The 25,665-nt window shown below is 43.0% G+C and overlaps 1 long non-coding RNA gene across 2 annotated transcripts in view; it reads right to left on the bottom strand.

The window, feature by feature from the left end:
- The window catches only part of LOC148894196 (uncharacterized), a 60,782-nt gene that overhangs the window by 19,224 nt on the left and 15,893 nt on the right, over positions 1 to 25,665 (bottom strand). Inside the window, exon 4 of one of the 2 annotated variants that reach the window (XR_016115823.1) lies at positions 23,627 to 24,085. The exons of the other annotated variant lie outside the window; for it this stretch is intronic. This is a non-coding gene — a long non-coding RNA (uncharacterized LOC148894196). Of the gene's footprint in view, positions 1 to 23,626; positions 24,086 to 25,665 lie in introns of those variants that run through there. 2 annotated transcript variants of the gene reach the window in all.

The raw sequence follows: 25,665 nt of genomic DNA on the forward strand, positions 1-25,665 counted from the left end.
GTTTTTCAACTTCTTCTAATAATAATAATAATGATACATTTCATTTTAAGCACCTTTCAAAGCTTTCAAGGACACTTTGCAGTTAGAGACGAGCATAGGTACAATAATAAATAAAATACAATCACAAATAAAATACAATATGGTGGCAGAAAATCGAATGTTTTGCCAGAGAGCAAAAAAACGATTTTAATCTCCTTAATTTTACAACGGAGTTGTCTGCCATTACCTACTTTTTTTTTTTTTAATAACACCGATCAGTTGTAATGTCAATAAAGTTTCACTGTAGTGTCCAAATTGCTGAGCGAAAAAGGGGTTTTTGTATTCTAGTGGCATTGAAAATGGGCAATCGTGCCCTCGACCCCCCCGCACACATACTTTCCAACTCTTTTGGGTTATTGAAGGTGTCAAGATGTGCTATTGGGTCAAAGGCGCCTCAGCACAATCCCTCACCCCGGTGCAAGCGCAACTCGACCCGAGGCTCCGAGGTGGGCCGCCTCTCACCAGGTGTCCCGACGTCCACGCGTGTCTTTAGAGACCCGCCCAGGACGACACGTGGAGTTGGGGGGGGGGTCAAACACGGAGCCGTGTCGGACCAGCTGTCGCTTTGTCATTTTAGCCGAGGAACCAGCCAGGCTAGGGAAGAACGGGCCAGATGCGCATACTTAGTCCTTCCTAATAGGCGCACAGTCGCTGCCAATATCTGACCTGAGTGCTTTGGCGCCATCTTGCCAAGATGATTACCGCAATGTCGGCGGAAATGTCGCGGACGTGTGAAAGCTCCGAGCGCGTACGTAGCGCTGGACGCCGGTCTGACACTGTATTTTACGCACCAGAAGACACAACTAAATGTCTGACCATGCTTCTTATAGTCCAGTGAGACTTATATATGGAAAAGATTGGAAAATACGTCATTCATTGAAGGGATGTATTAAGACAAAGTGGGGACAAAAAGGGCCGTGAAAACTCAACGGTACAAATTGACATTTTATTTGTTTCTCTGTTTATTTATTTGTTTGTTTATTTATCTGTTGGCCTTTCATTATTTTATCGACTTTATTTATTTGTTTGTATGTCTGCCTTTAATTATGTTTCTGTCTTTTATTCATTTATTTAATTTGTTTTGTATATATCCATTCATTTATTTATCTGCCTTTATTTATGTATTTATTTATTTATTTACATATTTAGTTACAAATTTATTTATTTGTTGATTCATTTATTTATTTGTCTAATTATTATTGTAAATATTATTCCAATGATTATTTTGATGATGGTGATTGAGTGAACACTGGCTCGTGTGGCTGCTGCTGCTCACCCGTAGAAAAAATATCCTGTGACGGTAAAGTGTTTTGAAAGGCGCTTAGAAATGAAATGTATTCTTACGATGATGTATTTGTCCGATGTGATTGTGTGTGAGTTTGTAGCCGTATGTTCGCCATTTCCAATGTCGGCTTGACTTCAGGGGCTGCGCTCCAAGTTCACGTGGAAGGGTGAGCCGCTTTCAACCCATTTGGCATCATCAAGGCTTTCCATGAACGCGTCAAGGCTAGCGAGCGCGCTAACCCATGGCTAGCATCAATGGGCTACGGCTTCCAAAGCAGCGTTCCGTCTTCTGTCAAAGCGTGGCTTGAAAGCTCGAACGCGCCGGCGACATTTCATTTGGCTAAACTGCGTGAAGGCACGCAGGGAGCAAAAGCTTACAGCGGGTGTGCAGGGCGGGGGGGATTTGCTCACTACGTCTGATGCCTCCCACTTTCCCCCTTGATAATAGAACAAAAGTTTGTTGTCTCATCCAATTACGTGTGTCAAAACGCTTATTTTAAGGGGTGTGATCTTTCTTTTTTGTCCCCCCCCCGCAGTTTAATCTGCCAAAGCTGTAAGCTTCATTAGCATGCGTTTCCTCCCCCTGACTCAAATATTCACCTCAGCCTCGCAGCCTATCACGCACTCCCGGGGCCATTAAGGTCTAACATTAATGATGTGTAATTAGCATATGATGACAAATAATAACAATGCACTTGCACTCAATGTAATGGGGACGGATCATAACACGGCGTCCCACTGTTCCCACCCGACGTAAAAGCTGACGATATCTGTTTTATCGCGCGACCCCGTTGTTCAAAGGTATCGTCGAGCCCAGCGCTGGCTGTGCGCATACATTATTCAGATTTATTTGGTGATCAAGAAATGTCATCACGATCAAATACGTCAAAGTGCGTAATGGGACTAAAGTGTAGTTGAATTATATTCATCTGAAAATACGGTATGAGTATTCTACTAGCGCATTCCAGTTTGTTAGTCTGTTCCAAGAACACTCATCATTTATTTTTAAGGGTCAATGAAAGCTTACAACAGACAAAATGTGAATACAATACAATCCATATTGATTTATATAGTGCGCTAATAACAGCTGAAGCTGTATCAAAGCGCTAACATGGCCAACATGGAGGATGGGCGGGCTAATACAGTTACGGGATAACGCTAGCTCGCTAATCAACATATATTTTAAGTCATTGTAGCTCTGCTCTAATTAGAGCCAATCGTCTGTTATTTGAAGGTTTAGAATGACTGGACTATAATATTGATGCTAATTGTTTCCAGCGAACATTAGCATTAAGCTAGCTCACTTTTACTAATAATACTACTACTACTACTAATAATGATAATGATGATAAAGCGAATGAGAATGATAATAATAATAATACATTTGATTTATAAGCGCCTTTCAAAGCTCTCACTTTACAGCCACAGGATAAGTTTTTCTTCAGGTGAGCAGTGGAAGCCACACGCACCAGCGTTCACTCAACCCGGAAGTGACGCACACATAATATAATAATAATAATCTTAATATGACAATCTGATAATAAATGTTATTTTAATAATAATACATGTCATTTATATGCGCCTTTCAAAACTCTCAAGGTCACTTTACAGTCACAGGATATTTTTTCTGTGGGTGAGCAGCAAATGTATGTATGTATGTATGTATGTATGTATGTATGTATGTATCATGTGATTCATGTATTTGTGTTTAGTATTACGTTTTTATGGTTAGTTATGAAATGCACTACCCCTTTTTTCTGATCTGTCACAGAAATAAAAAAAGACCCTCAGCAATAATCCTGATGCCAAAAGCTGTTTTACTTTGACCACTTCTGCTTCTGTAAAGAAGAGACGAGACATTTGGGAATCCAAACTAATCAACGCAGCTTAAAAGTAAACATTGGACTGATATTAAACCTCTTGGGAGGGAAATGCAGAAAAAGTGCAATTGGTGGGCTCAGCCTGAGTCTCGGTGTACGTAGGTCTCAAATATCCCTGAAACTATTTGCGCAATCCCGTCGTCAACATTGGAAAGAGAGAAGCATAAATGTACAGCATTTGAAATTCAACGGCTGCGTGGATGCTCCCCGTGGCAAAAGGAGCACCAGGAGAACCCCCCCCGCCATCCCCCGTTTACAGCAGATTGACTTGCTAATGTTAACTTTTATTCCGTTGCCACGGGTTACCATGTCGCATGATTCGACACCCCGGCTACAGACGCTGCTGATTAGTAGCATCCAGTTGTGTCCATCACTGAACCATCTGGTCATTTTCTTCACTAATAAGCCCCTAACGGGCCAAATATTCAAGGGCCTGTCATGGCGGCAAACGCCTCCATCTTTCAACGCGCTCTGACATGTTGCTTGTTTCACATCCAAAGTCGTCATTTACAGGAGAGAAACTCGGAGGGGGGGGGGGGGGGGTACTTGACCTCATCGGCGTGTGTTAACATTGCGTCAAGGAGCTTTGTTGTGTGCCAGAGCGACGGCGGGGGATGTTAACGCATTCATCCTTGGCCACTTTTGGCGGAACCAAGAGGAGACGAAAGGTTGTCAATAGCCGTTGGATGATGCACGAGCGCATTGGGACAAGGCAGCGACGACGTACGGCGCCGACGGCGTGCGACACGACACGTATCTTCTCTTTCCGCAACACGTGTTTTTCCCCCCTCGTCATTTTAGCGTGAATTTCTTGCTTTGAATATTTCGGGTGGAACAAAGCCGGCTGAAGGTGGTAATTGGTGACATGCCACTGGAAATGTAACCTTTCCCAGCGACACTGACGCCGAGCAATTAACGATTCATTGACCGGCCCAAAATGTGCAATTATCTGTGTCGTGATGGCTTTTTGCTGGCCTGCGTCGTGCACAAAGAGGACGAGGCGGACGAGGCGGATGCCGCTGATTTTGCCTCCTGCTGTTTAATGACACTCATTGGCTACAACGTCAGGTACATTTGCACGCTATAATGAGATCAAATATGCGGTGTATTAAAATAAATAAAAAAAGGCAATTACTTTGATTGATTCTTTCTGGTAGGTGCTCGTTAGACGCATTGAGAATTGTTTTATCTATCTATTTTGTGTATTTATTTTAGTCAATCAATTGATTGATCGATTTATTTATGTGTTTGTTTATTTATTTTGCACTACTTGGCCAGCGGAGGTGCTGTTGAGTCAATGGCAACTCGTTTGCCAACACACAAAAGAGTAACACGTTAGCGAACCTAGGCTACTTGAGTGCAAAGTTCTACTGGAGCACGCTCGGGCCTCATTATTTTGCTCAAGATGACACTGACAAGGAAAATGGGAGTGGAAAACATTCAGGGAGGGAATCTTTCACGCATTGCAAAGCTACACATTGACAGAAAGTCAATATGGAGCGTTTGCCCATGCTTGCATTTGCTGGACGGACTTTCGGTTCACGCCGATGCGTTCGTAGTCATCGGAAATAGTCCAAGTCATTTTGTTCTATACGTTCGGTTCAGTGCAAAGAAACTCCCACTGATGACTTACTTGACCGTGTTGTCCATCCGCTGTCCTTACAATTGTTCTTTTTCAAAGGGTGGCATTTTAAATTGCGTGAGCTCGCGCAAGGGTGCCGAATTAAGTATGCGGCGACCAGATTTCCATTGTTCCATTTCAACGGCCCCAAGAAGCCGCCGCATTCATTGGAAGTGACCTTTTATATCATGTCCACATGCGGCGCTGGCAAATCAAGACTTGCTGTCCAAATGCCAAAGTGGAAGGCGCCTCCTTCTAAATCATGGCAGCGAATGAGCTCGGCTGCAGAGGCGCTCCGTCAACTTAACTAGCAGCCCAGGATGGCGCGAATGTATACTTAACTCCCTGTCACTTAAGCGAGGCGCGCACCCTGAGTCTCCATCAAGACCAGCTAAGTAAGATGGAAGACGAGCAGGCTTTGGCCGGAGAGCAGGCGGGGAAATGTCACCCTCGGCGAGCCGGCCCCGCTTCCCAAACGTCTTAAGACGCCTTCAAATGTGGATTTGGAGAGTGTATCGTTCACACTTCAAGCAAAGAAATGAAAAGGAACCATTTGTGAATCACGCAGCTTGTGAACATTCGACTTGAAAGCCCAAATAAAGGGACAGAAGTGAAAGTAAAGCAGAGCACAGAGTTTTGGCCGGACTTTTTAGCGCTTCTAATGAGGCTCTGTGCCCAGACATGAGCAGTCGAGCCTGTCCGATGCCAAGCCTGCCGTGTGGGTAAATGTATGTAAAGGCGTTTCATTATATAGGCTGCTAAGAGCATCATTAAGGTTTGTTGAAATCCCGAAACCCTTTTCAAGCACAACTAGCATAAAGCCGACCAGGCTCCTCTCATTTGCTCCCCGTGTTGGATGCGTACTCTAATGAACGCCTTACAACGAGGCCACCCGCCAGTGCAAATAATTAAAGCCAAATGAAGGCAATTACGTGCTTTCCTGCCAAAAACAACCCGAGGCCGCTTCGTCCTGAGAAAGGAACTGCACTTAAGTGGAAGATGCTGGGCAATTCCGTCGGCAACAAATGGACACCGAGGAGCCTCTTTCTACTAAGGAGGACGAAGATCAACAACAATTATTGGCCGCTGGCTGTCATCTGGGTTCAGCCCATCGCAGAACGCCGCTCGCCGGTGTCGGAAGATGAAGTGCGCCTTTTGACTGGCACTCGGAACCAAGGGGCTGCGTATGGTGAGCTGCCTGCGAATGCCGTTGCGAAGAAGAGGGGCGTCTGGGGGGCATCGAGACATAAACCTCGGCTGTCAGCATGGGCAATCATGGCACTTGATTGTCCGGCAGCATCATTACAATATGGTTATCATCTGAGCTTGAGTCTGACACCTTCTCCGGGACCTCTGCAATCACCCTCCTAGTCGGCTTCAATAGCAGGCGGTCGGGGCAAATCTGGGCTTTGTGCTTGTCTGCCTTAATAGAATGGATGTCACTTCTGCCTGTGGAATGCGCCTGGTCTTCAGCTGTCAGTCAGAGGCGCGGGTGTCAGGCCGGAGCCGTCTGGATTAGAGGGTAGTTACCATAGCTGTCAGATTACTGACAGCCTGACGCCCCCTCTCCCAACTTCCTCTTATTGTTTCTTTGTTTCTCTCAAACATCCTCCAGATGGGAGAATTACCACAAGGGAGAGACGACGAGAGAGAGAGAGAAAGAGAGAGAGATGGAAGCGGTGTGTGAGATGAGAGAAACCGGGGCTGGGTATTAAAAGTTCTCTGTCACGTTAGCTTTGAGATGAAGGAAAAGAAGATTCCCATCGTGAGGGAAGAACGAGGAAAATGGGAGACGAGTGAAAAGAACATTACAACTATTCCCACCTCTCCTTGTTATCGTCGGTATTCGTGTCAAGATAGGCGATTGTGTTGGTCATTAGTGTTCCTGTCCCCTGTCTTAGTTAGTACCTGCGTAGAAGCCTTCGTCTTCTTTCAATAGTCACCTCTACGGCTGCACCTGTCTCGTTCACCTGGAGAAACGTTGGAGATGTTCTCGAAACCCCCCCCCCCTTTCTTTTTCATACAAATGAATGGCCTTAATGTGGAAACGTAGACAGGCATGATAAAAATGAGTTAGATCTTATAACCCATTATGAATAATGGAATCATCCATGGATATATGGAGGTATTTAATGATTGAAGAAGCTGAGGGAACGCTACGGGTCAGCACTCGTCTTTACATTTCTCCCGCCCCCCCCTCGGTTCCTTTCATTTCGGCGACCCCGTATGGGCGAGACTGTCATTCGGCGCTTTCTAAATGAGCACTGGAGCATCGGCGACTTCTTGCATTCGAGGGACAGATGAACACGAGATGTGAGAGGTGACGTGCCGTGTTTTCACAGCTTCTCAAATGACAAGATAAAATAAAATTGCTCGGAAATAGGATTTAAAATCGAAACTTAGTGGGGACCCGTGTGTGTGTGTGTGTGTGTAGTTGACACCCTTTACTTTGACGTAACGTAAGGCCTATTTTTGTAGGACTGCAATTATGAATCTCCATGAAAGGCACATCTGTGCTCAACACACTAAGTAAGAGTCACATTAATGTTGCTACAAGAGTGCATGTTAATATTGCTTGGAAATCGGATTTAAATTTAAACTTAGTGGGGACCTGTGTGTGTGTATTTGAGACACTTTACTTTGACGTAACGTAGAGCCTATTTTTGAACGGCTGCCATTATAAATCTCCATGAAAGGCTCATCTCTGCTCAACACACAGTCAAGTTAATTTTGCTAGAAGAAGGCGCGGTATATTGAAAGGTGTGTTAGTATTTTGACAACTGTCTTGGTCCATATGAGGTGCAAATCACATCACATGAAAACACTTGATAGGCAAACTGACAAAAAAAAGCTATCCATAGCAGCCTGGATTGTGTTTATTAACAATGGGTGTAAAAAAAAACTGACATTTGGAACTGATGGGGATATTCTCAACCATCTCCTTCCTTCAAACATTTCAGTACACCAAAGTTGGATCGTCTTTGTCAAGTTAGTTTGGGAAGTAAGCAATGATATGATGCCCGATATCCAATGAAAACAGCTACATCCTGTTGCACACCCAAGCAAAAACTGTCCAGGGTCTTCCCTGGCCTTCTTGGGCCAAAAAGCTAACGTTTCATGAATGTTTTTCATCTGACGCTAAATACGCGTGGCTTGAACTTCATAGAAATGAGGTGTAACGTTTGTACAATACGGAAAGACACCCATTCCATCTCTGTGGCCTTTAAATTACAGCAAGGAAAGAACTGAAGGCAGATTACAATTTGCCCTGACCTCCAATCTCCTCTAACGAGCCCGGCTACTAAAAGTAGCTGCACCTGCACCGTCATGTTCGGGTACAGATAATGAGAGCGGCCGGCTGAGGTTCGAGCGGATGCTAAACAATTGTAGTTAGTAACGGGAGCACGGGTTAAGATTCGCTCTTGTACCTCTTCTCCAACATGTCCCTTTTGTCCGGCATCAATCTTGGACGTTATGAGACCCCGTCCGCAATGATAAGCAGCAACTCAGGCACGCTACGTGTCAAGGCCCCCGCATTACGGCTCCCTTCGAGTTGATGTTTTTGCATTGCCTAAAGCATCTATTAAAATCCCCTTGTAAAATTCATAAAACAAAAAAAATGTAGCGGGTCAGGTCTAGAGGGAGCTCAAGTAAGCTGCTTATTAGCAAGCAGTTGAAAACACAGATCCAATTACGGATCCTGAACAAGGAGCACTACGAATCAGCGTTGGGGAATTTGAGTATTTCCGACCCTTCAATTGGCCAAGGTGCACGGGAGAGAATGCTCCGATTTCAGAGAGCGAGATCCTGGAATGGTAATTACGGAGCCGGTGTTTGGCGGCACCAAGCCAGAGTTGGAGCCATTCAAGTACAAACTCATGTAAATCTCCACTCTGCCTCAGATAGTAAATTGGTGGGGTTTAAGAGCAATCCCAGTAGGAGAAGGCTTGTGCCGAGAGGAGCCATGAGCTCCAGAGATATGTTAAGGAATCTCGAGGTCCACAAATTAGGCTTGATATTAGCCCTTTTTTGTGACGGATTTCTGCACTAGTTTCTTAGAAGATGACATTAATCCTCTCACGGGCAATGACAGTTTCGAAGGTTTGACCCGCTCCCCAGACAACCATATGTATATTTATATTCATTAAAAAGTAACATTTAAAACCGCCGCTAATCCACACCACAAAATAAAGCTGATCAATGGTCAGGCACTGGGCCTCTGATATCAATTTGTTATCGAGTAGAGCAGGTCCCTTTGTCTGGAACAAGCTCGGGGGCCCTTTTACACGCGTTTCATCCGGGCGAGTGAAGAGTGAAGTGCCTCTGAAGCGTACAACGGTAGGAGTGTTTGAGTCCTTTGAAAGGAAAAGATCAAACGCGCCAAGTCCCCCCGCCAACGCCGGGTTTAAGCTGTAACCGACACTCCGCATAGTGGTGGGTGGCGGGCGAGCTGACCGATTGTCTGGAGTGGACCGTCAGCATCAGTCTCTCCACCGAGGACCATCATGATGCCGGGGTACGAGCAATCTACACGGGGTCTCTTGCACCGATGGACGCTACCACGTCTCCCCGTAATGACCTCAGTGGTTCACGGGTTACGCTAATATCAAGATGGGGGGTCATTCATTTGCACAAATGGACGATCCGTTATATTTTTTTACCAGACAATAAATTCTGCCCTGAGTAAATGGATGCCAGATTAAGTTTCCAATACACGGGTGGAAAAATTAATGGGCATTTTCAAGATGGAATCAATAGCATTTCAGGGTAATTTCGGTAAGTGATATGACACAAGGACAAGGTTCATGATTTCCTGCATGTAATGACTATATTTGGAAGGCTAATTGGAGTGGGGGTAAACAAAGAAAATAATTGGGGTGTTTTATTTTTTTATATGTATATATTAAATCATTCAAATCATGTGTCTCCAGTTTTGGTCATTGTCACTTGAAATCCATCAGCCACAAAATATTAAGTTTTAGGACTACATAAACGTTGAATGCGGCGTAAGAAACCTTTGACTCTCATCTTTCATTAGAAAAAAAAAAAGTTAATTCCTAAATGGTATGGGTCTGGAGTTATCTGAGCTTGAAATGGGGGCAACTGTACAAAATACAATACATATTGATTTATATTGCGCTTTAACAACAGCGCTAACAAGGACAACAGGCAAATGGAGCCTTTTTGTTTTCAAAGACATTTCTAAGACGGCAGCCAAAGCGGGGACGCCGCCCGTGTTATGGCACGCGGGGTTAAAATCAGTTGAAGGTCTTTGGACTCTTGCATAAATGTTAACAGACACCGAGCCAGCTACAATTACCAGGCGGCGCTGCAGCGCTGACATTATCAGGAAGGAAAAGGACATGACAAAAGGTTTCTCCGTTTGGAACAGCAGTCAAGTGAAACTTTACATTCGCCCTCGTTTCTTCTTCCTCTTTCCAATCAAATGCCGCTTCGACCAATGGAGCGATGAAAAGGTTTCTTCGGCCGTCATCTGGACTTCTTTGAAGGTGTCGGACGTTTCGCTCCTCATCCGAAAAGCTTCGTCAGAGAACAAAAACTTTGCTGGTAGCTCCGGCCCTTTATATATATATCCCTAATGTCCAGAGGTAAATTGTTTCAAGCACTATTTTAATAGCCTGAGCAATATGAACTTCAAATTGTCCGAATGCTCTCATTCACCTTCCCAACAGTAAGTGTCGGATTTCTCTTGTTTTTTGATGGAATCAGACTTTTGCCTGGCGATACCAGGGCGAATGGGGCAATCAGGGCCAGCCATAGAAGATAGTCATCAGATTATCTTCAGGGAATAGTCCTCTGCTCCCCCCAACCTTAGAGCAGGGACCTATTAAAGCGGAGGTCTGGCACCGCCACCTTTGGACATTAGGGATACATACCGTCTACGGGGCCAGAGCTACCAGCAAAATTTTAGTTTGCTCACAAAGCTTTTCGGATGAGGAGCGAAACGTGCGACACCTTCAACGAAGTCCAGATGACGGCCGAAGAAACCATTTCATCGTTGTTGCCGGACATTAACTTTCAAATGATCCATTTTTTAAAATGGATTTATATTTTAGTTCGCTGACGAAACTTTTCGGATGAGGAGCGAAACGTGCGACACCTTCAAAGAAGTCCAAACGAGGGCGAAAGAATCCTTTTCATCGATGGACCACTCGTGTGCGACTGAGAGCTTACACAGACAATGGAGTGATCCAAACGTGATTCATATTTGCGCTTCCCCCCTCAAACAAACTAAAACCGGCAAGAGGAGCGCCGCCCACTTTATGCAAATTAATTGGAAGTCTTTGTACGGGCGCCTCCACTTGAGTACAGTTTGACTAACATCTTAACCTACTTAGTGCAATTAGTGCTTCATTAGAGGGGCTAACTAACTATCGCTTCTCTCCATAATGATGTGCAAGAGTGTCGACATTAAAAGTACATCATCAATGCTTTCCAATTAGTCCACGAGCGCAACCACTATTTCAAATAAACCGGATCATAATATAATAATATAGAGCCATTACGGCGTTCAAGTTAGCAGAACCGTTTAATTGCAGCGCGGTTTTTCTTCTCAGCTCCGCCATTTTTTTTTCCACACTAATGAAGTGTCATACAAAGAGGCTGTATTGATTTTTTTCCCCCCACGCAGCCTCCACCACAAATATGTAATTATCCTTTTTATATCTGGCAGGGGATTAAAGTAATCTATAGCATATAGCCTTTCCGCCTTCCTGACAATGTGGCGCTTTTACCCTTTTCCAAAAAAAAGGCGGCGCTTCTGATGACTGAACTTTCAACAAAACGTTGCTGTGTTCATCATCGTTTTGTCTAAAAACCTGCGGTGTGAAGACATGATGCTTCACGTACAAGCCGCCCGAGGCCTTCAGTACGCAATCATGGCATTTCAAGCCCCGTCGTCCGCGAGTCGGCCGTTAGCGCCAACGATCAACCTCGAGCTCCGCTTGGCAGCAAGCAAACAAAATAAGCGGCTGATCTCTTTGCGGATCTTGGACCAACCTCAATAGAATTCATCACGGCTGGTTAAAGGACAACCCACACCGTTATTTTTCTTTCCTAAGTGACATCAGAAAAACGTTTTGTAGCATCGAAAATAGCCAAAACATGCAGGCTGATATTTTTTGTCAAATGCAAAACACGCTAAACAATAAAAATGACTTCAAGTGTCCCAAAACTGGGCAGATTCACAAAGTCCCGCCCCTTACTTCATGACATCACCATTGGTCACACACTGCCTTGCTCCAGAATCAAAACAATGGCTTGAGAGAGTTCAGAGATTTCTTGTGATGAATAGGATTCAAATAGTTCTGAAGAGGAATGTTTGCAATCGATGAAAGGAGTCCTTTCGTATCAATTGGAGCCGTCTGGACGGCAACGTAGCGCCCAGAAAATGCACAAGATGGCGCCCAAGCTCCGTTGGAAATGGGCCGATTTGTTTGCTGGGAATTGGTGTCAACTTACACCTTCTTTATGCGCGTTACGGCAATTGGCTGTGACACACAACCATTCACATTTGCGTTATTCATGTCGTTTTCCTTCTAATTTCGCCATCAACACGGTGTTTTTTATTGTGTGTCGCTTTCTGGGTCGGGGGCGTTCCCAAGCCGTGGAATCTTTGTCAGAAGTCATTTGAAGTCATTTGACAAATTATGGCCGCAACTTGTCCGGAGGTGTCGGTTGTCCTTTAATAAGGTTAATTGTATCCAACAACGCGGCTGTGAAAAATCACTGTTTCTTCCAGCGCGCCGCGCGCACACACACACACACACACACTCAGAGAAAAAAAAGCTCCCCGCTGTTCCCTGTCAAACATTGTCTCGCTTCACCATAATAACAAGGCAGTCCATTTAAAGGTGAAGTCGGTGGGCTCCGCCTCTCATCTTATCTCATCTCTCGCCGGCTTGCCCTGCCTTTCCCTTTAACGTCCGTCCGTCTCCAGAGCTGAGATGGACGAGCAAGCTTAAGACGGCGAGCCCACGCCGGGCTGCCCTTCGGCATCATAAAAAGCCATTACCTTGACCACTGACACGAGGGTCAGAGTGATATTTATTGATGAAAGCGTGAGCTCCCAATCTGCTGCACTCAGTGCGCATCATGCAGCTGTCAGCCGCAGACAGGGATCAGGCGGCGTGACGGCCATCTACAATTTATGAACTAGGCACAAAACAAGCGGGAGACAAGGGAGAAGGCCCCGCCGCCCGGCTAAAGAGAACCCAGCCGGAAGCACGGCGTGATGACCGGCGTTCCATATTCGCAAGAGGCGCTCGCCGGCCGGCTGGGATGGGATGGGATGCGGCTCTGTGAATAATAGAATGGGCGCTGTTTACGGGAGGGATGTAAAGCGGGCGCGCCGGCGCATCACACAGCCCAGCGCACTTCAGCTCAGCCCGTTAAATCAGCAAACAGGCGGCGTGGGGGGCGACAGATGAAAACTTTCACACAACTTTGGACGATCACTGGCTGTCATTTAGCAAGCTTTGGCAAATAATACTTCGTACGTTGCCGTTGGCAAAGGCTAAGGTGCGACCAGTGAAATAAATAAATACATCAATAAAACATACCTACATACATACCTACCTGCCTGTCTACCTAATCCCACACACCTACCTACCTGTACATGAAATACAAATAAATAAAAATAGATAATTTAACATAAATTAATAAATACAGATTAAGATATTACGCAATAAAAATGAGCAAATATGCAAGTAAAATAAATAAATACATACATACAAAGCTACATAAAATAAATAAAAACAAAGAAACAAATAAATAAATGAACAAATAATTAAATACATGAATACAAAAGTAAAGACATAAATAAATGTATAAATAAATAAATGGATAGATAAGTCTGAATTTTGAAGACAATCAAGCCACTGGAAAATATGGTAATTGTTTTTTTATTATTATTATGTAACAATTTTTGAATAACAACCCAAACAATATGAGATCACTTGCCTCAATTCAACTTTTTTGCATCACGATCACTTGAATAAAAATATTTCATGGCAAAGTCAAACTGTAGAAAGTCTATTTTTCAAGTGTTAAAAACAGTATAAATTAATCTTCAAATTTCTCAATGTTGTTACAAGTATGATTAATATCCTTGATAGTTCTTTTTTGTCTTCTTTAATGAATACATTTTATTTCCCGGAGATGCAAATGTCATTGATTCAGTGGAATAGGTCAAAAATACTTTTAGGGACTAAAACCTGAGCCTGCTTTTTGCTGAATGTTAAATTACGTAATTATTAAATTACGACAGTCTATTTTTAATGTTGGTTATGTCGCTGGTATAAAATGTTTGAGTCACTCATGATTTGATTGCAGAAAAGTTGATTCCCGTAACATCCATTCAACACGCTACAAACCATTTGTTTTCAGTTCAACTTGAATAACTGTGACTTCTCCCCAAAAAGAAAAAAAATGCCTTGAGTTTGCATTGTAATGCATGTTCTCTTTTTATTCCGAAGCCCACTTGACAGTTCTTTGCGGAAAGCTTTAATTGCAAAATTCCCCCTCTGCGCCTCCATTATTTTTTTTATTCCGTCTCCATCTTGGAATTCCCACTCAGATCAAACGCAATCCTTCATCAGCCAATTTCCCCGACACCGCCGAATTCATCTTTACGCCCCGCAGACAGACACACATTGTTTCTGATCAATAAATAACCATGTAATTGAATAGCGCTGCATCCCAAATGAAGCCCTCATTTACCAAGCTTGGGTAAACAGGCTCCAATCTTGGCCTATCTAACGCTGACATTTCAAAATTCAAACACATTCGGGGGGGGGGGGGGGGGGGGGGGCACTGAGCCACTGTCGCCCACTTAGGCTTTCTTTCTTTTTTTTTCCAAGTACACCATCGCCCAATAAATTATCGAGGCATCTTCGAAAGTCATCGCACATTTATTTGGATCTTGCATCATAATTCAAAGCGTGGCGTACAATGCCTTTTGGTAATTCCCGCGTACGGGGGCAAAGTTAGGATTCATTTCTAGCCCGACCGAGTGACAACCTAAACGGCAAGACGTCAACATCCATTTCACTGCTCAATGTCTTTTACATCCAATTGATATAAACGATGGTGAAAAATACACAGTCAGGTATGTTTACTTCACCTTTAAGGAACGTGTTAGGATTCCAATTAATCTGTTATTCCTGTCACTAAAGGCGCTCGCTCTTTTTAGCTTTATTTTATTTATTTCTTTGACAAAACTGTCACCGCGCGTTTCCCCGTGAACGGCATTTCATTTCATCACTGTAGTCATTGAAAATCGTGATTTACAGACACTTAAGATAAAAACAAACGCTCCCCAACTTACGAACGAGATACATTCCGAACGGTCGTTCGTAAGGCGAGTTTGTTCGTAAGTTGCTTAAGAGCTATATTTCGTATGCAAACTTTTGGTTTCGCCTTATAAAATATGGTACATTAATTGTTTTATAATTTGAAACTAAAGACGTTTGGTGCCGTGAGTAGCGTCTGGAATTGGAGAAATGAGTATTAGTCACGTTTTTCTGATTGAGGGTTAGGGTGAAAGATGATTTCAAGTCTTTTTGCAGGACGCATCAAAAATATTTGACACTGATCAAGTACAGACGCTCCCCAACTTACGAACGAGATACGTTCGGAGCGGTCGTTCGTAAGGTGAATTTGTTGCTTCAGTGCTACGTTTTGTATGGAATGTATGTTTAGGGCGTATAAAAGTATGTTTAAGGTTTATATAAGTACGTTTAAGGCTTGTATCAGTCACCTAGTTTGTATTGAATAATAAATACTGAATAAAATACATGCTGGATAAAGATACAGTACGTATGAACTGGATAGCAAATTTTAAAAAAGCAGCATTGTGTAGACTGTCTGTGTTGTGTGACTTAGCTGTCCCGGTAACAAAGGCAAATAAAATGACTTTATTATACAGTACAGTTTATTTATTTCATTACAATACAAGAGCACATTTATTATACAGAAAATAAGGTATATTTTGTGTAGTTTGAATGCTTATTTAGTAGAAAATCATGTTTTATGGGGACCTGGGAACGGATTACTCTCATTTTAATGGTTTCTTATCGGAAATAAATGTTTGGAAGACCAACCTTTCGCCTTACACACACTTTCTGGGAACAAATTAAGTTTGTAAGCTGAGGTATCACTGTATTTTGTTTTTCTACTTCTTCCTTTCATAAATTTGCTTCTGTGAAATGTAAATTTCCCCACTAATAAAGGCTAATCCAATCCAATCCTTTATACGTAGGAAAAGCCAGAGGGGTACAGCTCACCACTCGCTATCTGAGATGGGGAAGGGGAGGCAGGAGGGTTTTTTCTGCCCCTCCTCTTTCTTGTACAAGTTTTTTTTTAGCAGTTATGGTCCATCATTATTAAATGTCTGTGGCTCGATGGAAGAAGCGCTTTATCAAAAACAGCCATTCATCAGGCGGCTTTGCAAGACAGCTCACATCTGACCTCCGCGGCAATAATGCGGCATCAAGTAGGCCAACTACCTAGTTTAGTGGCAGAGCAGGGAGCGGGGGGCCCGCGCCAAGATTAAGTGCGCTGTTTGGGCTTTTCAGTCCCTGGGGCTCGGCTTGCCTGATGTTGTATTGATTGCAAAAGTTTACCAGTAAGTATCACAAACAACAATAGCCGGGTCAACGATCGCTGATGCCCGAAACGCTATTCCCCTCGGTGAAGGTGGTGGGGGCGGGGAAGAGGGTCTACACGCTCTGGGCTAAAAACACCGCTATCATCATAGGTGTGTGCAAGGTGCAAAGGGGGCGGGGGTCTCCGGTGGATCGGCCGAAGACATGTAGGCTACTAGTGACATTTAGGAAAGCGAGATGTCGGCGTGAAATGAGCAGGCGTGAGATAATTACAAGACTTTGCATGATAAAAGGATGCATCGACAACCTGTCTGCAGAGACTTTGTTGTCGTTTTGTGAAAAATACCTCTGTCCATTTTTACCGTTTTTTTTTTTTTTTTTAACTCATTCTAACGCTGCATTGAATGTTGATGTCGTCCTAAAAGTCAATATTCTGTGGGTCCTGGAATTCGAGTGACAATGACAAAAACCCTGGCACTGAAGTGGACACATATTTGCACATCGTCTGGCAGTGAACGAGATGATACTCGGATTCACAAAAGCATTTATTTGGTTCTCTAGAACAATGAGCAGGTGCAAGTGAAGTGACAGCCACGTATCTTTCGATGACGTCCACACAATAGCACAGTGCGGTCATTCCGATTTTCCGCTCATCAAACCCACAATTTTGTGTCTTAACATCACCCCGAAGAAACAGGGTCTATTATTCAGCAATGACACAAAGGTTCAAAGCCCCACTTGAGCGTCTTTGAAATTTTAGTGCCGCATTCGCCAGGCATGGAACATTATAGTCCCGCAGATTGCAGCTTTAATATTTGCTCCAATGGGTCCAACAACTCAGTTTTTCTCATTCGCTAGTAATGTGGGTGCATTAATTAACAGCTTGTACTTCTGAGTACTTTTATGGCTGCTAATGTCCCTCATTAAGTGAGATATAGTTAGTCAAGGACATAAAACAACCCCTCTGCAGTACCATTCCTCCTGACTGAGTACTTTGGCTATCCACCTTAAAGGACAAGCGACACCATTTTTTTTGTTTCCTAACTGACAGCAGAAAAACGTTTTATAGCATCTAAAATCCCCAAAACGCGCAGGCTGATAGTTTTAGACAAATTCAGAAAGTCCCGCCCCCTTGTTGGTGACGTCACGCCAGGATACTCCTTCACAAACTGCCTTGCTCCAGAATCAAAACAATGGTTTCACAGAGTTCAGATTGGGAGAAGATGCTTTCTTGTTACTCATCCGGTTATGAACGGGATTCAAACGGTTCTGAATGAGTTAAGAAGCACTGTGGCGGCGAGCGAGCATGATCAAAAGGTCTTCAGTTGCAAGTCAGCGTAAATCAAATAATCGTCAGACAATATTCTCATTTTCTGGGGGAAGAAAACAAATATTTGAAGAGCGCCCCCATGACTGAAATGCCTCGCGCGACGACTGTAATCCTGGCTGTAATGTGTCGTCGTTAGCAAAGCACTGCTGGCCCACACCGGTCGCAGAAGGCCTCGGGCACTGCTGGAATTAATTACAGACAAAAGTGACGGTGTTTGCAATTGTCGTGGCACATTTATCACTGGCCACTTAACGCGCCTCATCTGAACTGATGCACACTCGCTGGATTGCCCCGAGGCATCTTTTTCTTTTCCCCCGCCGGGGTGGGCCGCGTGTGTCGAAGGAAGGAAGGGGTCTACATCTGCTGGGGGCCCAAGCAAATCCTGGGCTGGAGGCGCTATGTGCTAACAACGCCCCCAGCAAATACGACGCAGAGAAGTCTATGATAAATGCGAACACCCGTCCGTCTATAGCCCCTCCCGTGGTTTTTAACTGGGTTAAGGGGGGTCTCCGGGGAGAAACGGAAAGCCCGTCTTGACAACTGCCATTCTGGCATTTTTGTGATGATAAGCCCCGACGATGTTCGGATTGTTTGCCATATACACAAGTGCGGCTTTGGGTATGCTGAATCCAGGGCGGACGTAGACTAAAATTTGTTCCCAAGGGTGAAAAATTCAAGTCCATTTTTTTAGATGATTTTTTTTTTTTAGCGGGGGCGAATGGCAAATCTGGTTTCTCCAGTGCATGAACTTATCTCTCATAGCATTAATACAGACACTCCCAACGGTCGGTCGTAAGGTGAATTCGTAAATTGTAAGTTGCTCCAGTGTTATATTTTGTATGCAATGTATGTTGAAGTCTTATACAAGTAGATTTAAGATGTATGTAAGTATGTTTCAGGCTTGGAGAAATAACCTGTATTGGTCTGTACTGAAAAATAAACATTTAATAAAATATTGTTGTTTGTGACTGAAATGTTCGTAAGTAGGGGTGTGTCTATATACCGTAATTTTCGGTGTATAAGGCACGTCCAAAAGCCTTGATTTTCTTCAACAGATGACCCTGCGCCTTATACGCAGGTACGCCTTATATGTCAAGTAGCATTGAGGTCTCGCACCCACCGACTCCCTTTCGCCCCCGTAGAGGAAGTAGTGCCTAACTTCAGCCTTATATTTGAAAAACATACATTTATAGATTAGTTATATAGTTATATGGTTATACAGCTATACGGTTACAGTTATACAGTTATTTATTTAGTTAGCTACTTAGATAGGTACATAGTTATTTTATGAGCCATCACAGCTATAAATTATATAAACAGTTGTGACACGTGTATTTTTATTTGTTTTCATCATGTATGAGAGCAGGCATTGATTATAAAGTGTGACCTGAGAATAGATGAGTTCAATTGGAAATTTTTTTTTTGGTGGGAAAATTCTCGATATCCAACTAATTCAGCATGTAATCATCATTTGGTTCAATATTTCAATTTTTGGGTCTTTAAATACAGAATTGTTTACTTTTCCTCAATGTTCAATCAAATATTTTTTGCCATATTTGCATTGCTCGCTCAATAATGAGATCATGCATGATAAGTGACATTGACATTTGTGATGATTGAGATTGTCATTGTGAAATGTGAAGAAACAATCACCATCTACCGTCATTTCAGTAAAAGCCGTGTTGCAAGTCACGTCATGTTCTGTCATTTCCATAACATAAATAGCAGTGAAAACGACATGCACTTTGACGTGTTTTTATGTGGCCATTTATCCAGGTGCTGATTTGACAAAGTCCCTCCCCCCCTTTCGCATCAAGCCACTATTATCTTTCTGCTTATGTCGCTAGAAAGCAAATAGCTTAGCTCAATAACAATCCAAAGGGGCCAGCTCAATGTTTGGCCCGGGCGGCAACAAGAGAATAATAGCGCCACAGGACTCCCGCCTGCCTTCAAAGCAATTTGCAGGTGCTTCGCTTCAACTTCCAGTTCATAGCTTGTATCCACAAGTGCATCATGTCTCATCAGCGTTGATCGGTTATCAATTAAAGCAAAAAAAAAAAAAAGCATCTCATTATATTAATGAATGGCTTTAGCTTGCAATGGCCGCTGTGTTATTGACGTCTGAGTAAGGTAAGGAGAAAAAAAGCCTGTCGCGCGGCATCGGGAGAGCGGCTTGGCACCCGGGAAGAAGAAAAAGAAAGAAAGAAAGAGTCAAAGGGAAGGCGAAGGACGCAGCGGCCGGCCAATCGGCCGACCGAGGCTCCTCTCGGAGGGACTGCATTCATTGCGGGAATTGTCATGCGAGCCTTGTTGTACGTAATAATGTGGCCTTTAATGACGGAATGATGGACCTGCCAAACACTGCTTGTGCTTGTGCTTTGCGCCGCCGGCTGCTGCTGTCGCCTCCGCTTCTCACGTATCCATCTGGGGACACGTCCGATTAGCATATCCTCATCAATTCACAAGCCCGCTTTAACATAATCCATATTTGTTGGCTAAATTCCGCGGGTAAGAGCCTGAAGCGTGCAGCGGTCGGTCATATGACACCGTGACACACTTCAAGGGGCCTGACTGGCATGAAATATGCTTGGCCAGCCGAGCGATTCCAAAATGGAAAATAGCCGGCCGGGCAGGCAAGAGCGGACTCGCGGCGTGTACATTGAAGGGACAAATCCCTTTTGGCCGGGCGGCGGCAGAATGGCAGAATGTTACCCGGCCACTTCGCCACAACACCATTTTGATTTTTAGTCTTGCCGCTTGGGAGGTAAAAAAAAAAAAAAAAAAAAAAAAAAAAAGGAGGAGGAGGAAAAGGGAACGAAAAGGAGCCCGTTGACTGTTGTCATGATTGGGGGTGGACAATCTATTGAGTTGCTGGCGCAGGGCTCGCTACGATACGCTACGCTACGTTACGTCACTTCAATCATAGCATATTTGTAATTTTAATTTAATTTTAATTATATGCTCTATTTATTTATGTATTTCTGTATTTATGCATTTATTTATTTATATTTGTGTTTATTTGTTTAGTTGTTGTTTGTTTATATGTATTGATAATGGACCGTATTTTCCGCACCATAAGGCGCAACCAAATTTCTGTGAAAATCATTTTTATTATTGTATTGTGTGTTCTACATACTTGGCAATAAAGATTATTCTGATTCTGTATTTAGTTATTTGTTTGTGTTTATTTGGTGTTTATTTTTATAATGTAGCGTATTTTCTGTGAAAATCCTATTTATTATTGTATTGTGATCAAACATTGCAATATTTTTGAGCTCATAAAAATGCAGAATCTTGATCTTGACGTGACTTTAAATTCGGCAAAAAAATGTATAATATATATTTCCATGACGGTGCGCCTAAAAATCCGGTGGGCCTTGTAGTGTGGAACACTTGTATCATCATTCCCAATTCATAATGTACTTTTAGTAGTAAATGGATTGATGGTGAATATACTCCTGATGTTTCGCCAACCTAATGGGACGTTCTTCAAGAGCCGTGCAATCTTTATTGAAATTAACGTTCCTATTATGTCCGGTCACGTGTCTAAAATATTTGAATCCATCAGTGAATCCAATATGGCCAAAAAACAAAGATGAATCCTTGTCCAACATGTTATTGATAGCGTAGCTTTAAAGTCCGCCGTGTCCGGATAGAACCTTCCTTGAAAGGCTGGTCTGTCATGACGCATCATCACACCCAAGCGAGCTTTTTCAACCCGGGAATTGTCAGAGAGAAAAGCAAAAAAGAGCAAAGCTCTCGGGGATCACGACACGCAGCAGTCACACGGCTTCTCGAGAGCCGCGCTGTCTGCTGTCCAAACGGGGGCCCAAAGGCTGAATTCCACCAGACACCGCTCGATACAAAAATCCCCCGTGCTAGCCGCGGAGACATTGGCAGCATTGCGGGAATTCATCAAGTGCCTCTTGCATGTCATGAGGAAACGCTTATGTTGAGCTAGGATCTGATAGGATATCGTTTCTAGGGTTGAAATAAATGAAAAAAGCTGAATAATCGCCGATGGCATCATCAAAGCGGAACTGATTATTGCACCAAGTCGAGGTGTGGGTGTTCGCTAATTTATTATAGCCTAGCGCCATGTATTAGTATGTATGATAACGGCCTCACGTGTGGTCAGTCGTCGGCGATCCTAAAACACACTATTGTGTGGGTCCTGCAATTTGAGCAAAAATGACAAAAGCCCTGGCACCGGAGAGGACATGTTTTTGCGCATTGTCTGGCAATGAATGAGTGAATCGCTTTATTAAATAAATGGTACAAAAATAAACACATTCATGAACAACCCGACATGGCCGCCACTAAGGAACTAAGTTAGCCGGCAGAAAGGCCAACAGTGTTTTTTCTTTTCATTTCGCTCGAGCCTATCTGAAGTTTGATCGGGACGAAATATCGGCGACGAATTTCAAAGAATAAAAAAAAAAAAAAAACAATAATAGAAACTAAACCGAGAAAGCGACAGCTGGCAATTGGGAAAAAAACAGAACCTTTTTGGTTTTATTACAGCATGTCAGCAAGGATAGCCGAGTGTCTCGCGGCAAAAATTGCCTTTTCGGAGGCTTGCGCGAACTGATGGAGTTGGAAAGTCCGCACGATTTTTCGAGCCGAGGTTGTATCACGCTGTAAATGGACCACTCGCGTCCGCTAAGTCATAATTCCTCAAACATCGCGATGATTTAGGAAAAGCAGGTGTCACTCAAGCAACCGCGGATGGAACGGGACGTTAAACTATGCGTTCAATGCTTACTAAAGCCTTGTTAAATCTCTGGTTCATTCCCTAAACAAAAATCAATTGGACATTACTGTGTCAATCTATCCCTTATTTGGGCAAATGTTTCTTTTAAAGGACAACCGACACCATTTTTTGGATTGGATATGCCTTTATTAAGTCTCACAGTGGAGAAATGTACATTTCACAGCAGCAAAGTGATGAAAGTCACGTCACGTCAGGCAAAAAATGTAAATTTCTCCACTGCGAGACTAATAAAGGCAAATCCAATCCAATCCAATCCAATCGCCATCAACTGGAAATCAAGACTTCCTGAATATTCAGCGCCAGTCTTAAAAGGTAAAATAGAGCGAAAAGCGGTGGAATCTTTGTCAAATGCGCTCAGTAGAAGTCATTTTACAAATTATGGACACAACTTGTCATGAGGCGTCGGTTGTCCTTTAAACGTCCTTTATGCGTTCAACGTTTACTAAAGGGTTGTTAAATCTCTGGTTCATTCCCTAAGCAAAATCGATTCTGTGTCAATATATGGCAAATGTTTTTGGTGCTCGTTTAAGGAAGAATTAAATCAACGAGCCTTTCAAAGCAATCACAACAAGAATGTGTGGGGGAGGAGGGATGATATGTGTGCCGTGGGAGCAAGTGGGAGCCTTTGCCCTTGTAAACACAAAAGGCGGCGTGTGACTGGGAGAGGCCTCGGTTGGGCAGACAGCAGAGGGACTTAACAAAGCTAATTAGCGGAGGCTGACACGTTCAAGTGAGCCGCTGCTCGCCACTCGCCTCAATCACATATGTTTGCTTTGTGGCTCCTTTGTTTGGGAATTGATAGCGTTTCGCTCCACCGTCCGTCCCTTTGGGGTGGAGGCAGTGACCTGCGGAGGGTCCAACCCCCCCATTCCCCACAGCATCCCTTGCTAGCTCGCGCGAGGGAGGGAGGGAGGGAAGCTGTGGGCTCCAGCTGTCCCGTTGGCTTCCCAAACGCTGCCAAAGCCACGGACGTGCGGTAAGATGGGCAACACCTGTATAAAGAGTGGATACCACCCCCCCCCCCCCCTACTCTCAAACCAGACACCTCCGAGCGAGCAGCCTGCCCACCTGCTACCGAGCACTCTGGGCCCTGCAGCTTAAACGCTCATTTTGTGCCTCTCAGCACGGGACTTATTGATATAAATAGCTGTGCACAAAGTGCACACTCTGTTTTCTCTTGGTCTGATGCGGAAAGGTGTGTGTGTGTGTGTGTGTGTGTGTGATTACAGTCTACGGTGGCCTTTTTCAGGTGGGGATGAAATATGAGGAGTTTGGACACTGGTTGAATGTCAATCTGTGCTAGATTGACTGCAAAAGATGATTGTACATTGCACACAGATTGAAACGGACGACGGCGCGGTGGCGGGCGGTCTTAAACAAGGATTCGATAACTAATATCTGGCCGCGTATCGCGCATTACAGATGCTGCAATAGATTTAATGATGACCCGAGCATTTGTCTTGATTTAGCTTGTCCTTTCCTGCGCGCTGAAGGCAAGTTTTGTCCTTGGATAAGATCACCAATAGAAACCTATAAAAAAATACGTAAATAATAAATTCTAAATTAAATACAAACGATTTTATAGATTGAATTAAATATACACATTTAAATAAATATACATTTAATTGTACATTTTTATTTAAAATTAACATTTGAAATTTTACAGAAATAAATGGATACATAAAATACCTCAATAAATACACACATACGCAATCCTGCATCCATGTCCTTGAATAAGATACACAATAGTAACCCATAATTGCATAATCAGCCTTTTTATTATTTATCATTTTATTATGCCTTTATTGTTTTGGTGTTTATTGTTCTTTTAATTGTAAAGTGTCCTTGGGTGCTTTGAAAGGCGCTTGTAAATGAAATGTATTGTAATTATTATTTAAAACAATGCATCAATATTAAATTATAAATAAAATTAAATACGATTTTATAAATAAAATGAGCAAAATTAAATAAATGTAAATGTTATTTTTAACATTAAAATTTAAAATTCTACAAAAATAAAAACAAACGGATAAATAAAATAACTAAATAAATACACACATACGCAATCATGCATACACACATACATACACAAATTCATACATGTCCTTAAATAAGATCACCAATAGTAACCCATAAAAAAATACATCAATAAAAATGATCAATAAAAATTAATAAGATTATATAAACAAAATTAAATTCATTAAAATGCAATTTAACATTTTAATGTAAAATTAAAATTGCAAATTTTACAAATAAATAAATGAGTGGATAAGTAAAATACCTAAATACATACATATATACACACATAAATAAAAATAAATAAATAAATAATGGGGAAGAAAACAAATTGAAAAGTAATGCATGCTGAGCTTCATTTACTCAGATGAATGATTTACGTTAAGCGGACGTAAACGTCGCTCACAGTGGCAGATTTGAGTGTTAAACAACTCTCCAAAGCCCGAAACAAACTTTTGTGGAATAAAGTGCCTCTCTTTCATTCACCTCGGCCTGTTTGGCAACAGATTAATTGTCAGCCATTAAGATGACAAGACAGTTTGTGGAGGAGCTGAGTGTAAATAAATACGCTGAGGAGGAGATCATACATCAGGCTGCTGAGCGGGCTTTTCCATGACGCCAGCACATTTGTTTCCATACGCGCTGGAAACGACTGGGCCCACTGCGCCGTTTCCTTCATGAGACGGAAAATAAGAACGCCGTGGCATTAACTTTCATTCGATAAGTCATCTCGGGTGGCGGATGAAAAGGGGGTGGGGGGCTAGAAGACATACAGTCATGGCAAACCAAGTGCAGGTAGCACCACGATTGCGTCCATGATGCTGTGATCAAAAATGAGGCCCTCAACCATTGCAGACACAGTCAAAGCCGAGTCTGTGTTGATTTTCCAGCAAAATACTACAGTGACAAAATAAATGCAGAACACAGTTTGTTGAAAATACACTAAGAAAAAAATAAAGACCATATTTTCTGCCCTATAAAGCGCACCGAAAAGAACATATTTTTTCAAAAGCTGAACATGAGCCTCATAACCCGGTGCGCCTGATGTCTGGAAAACGTTTTAAAATATGTTTCAAGCTCAGATAAGTGAAGTG

This window comes from Hippocampus bargibanti, linkage group LG08, assembly GCF_051943395.1.
Source record: "Hippocampus bargibanti isolate YZ-2025 linkage group LG08, ASM5194339v1, whole genome shotgun sequence".
Classification (NCBI taxonomy): Eukaryota; Metazoa; Chordata; class Actinopteri; order Syngnathiformes; family Syngnathidae; genus Hippocampus; species Hippocampus bargibanti.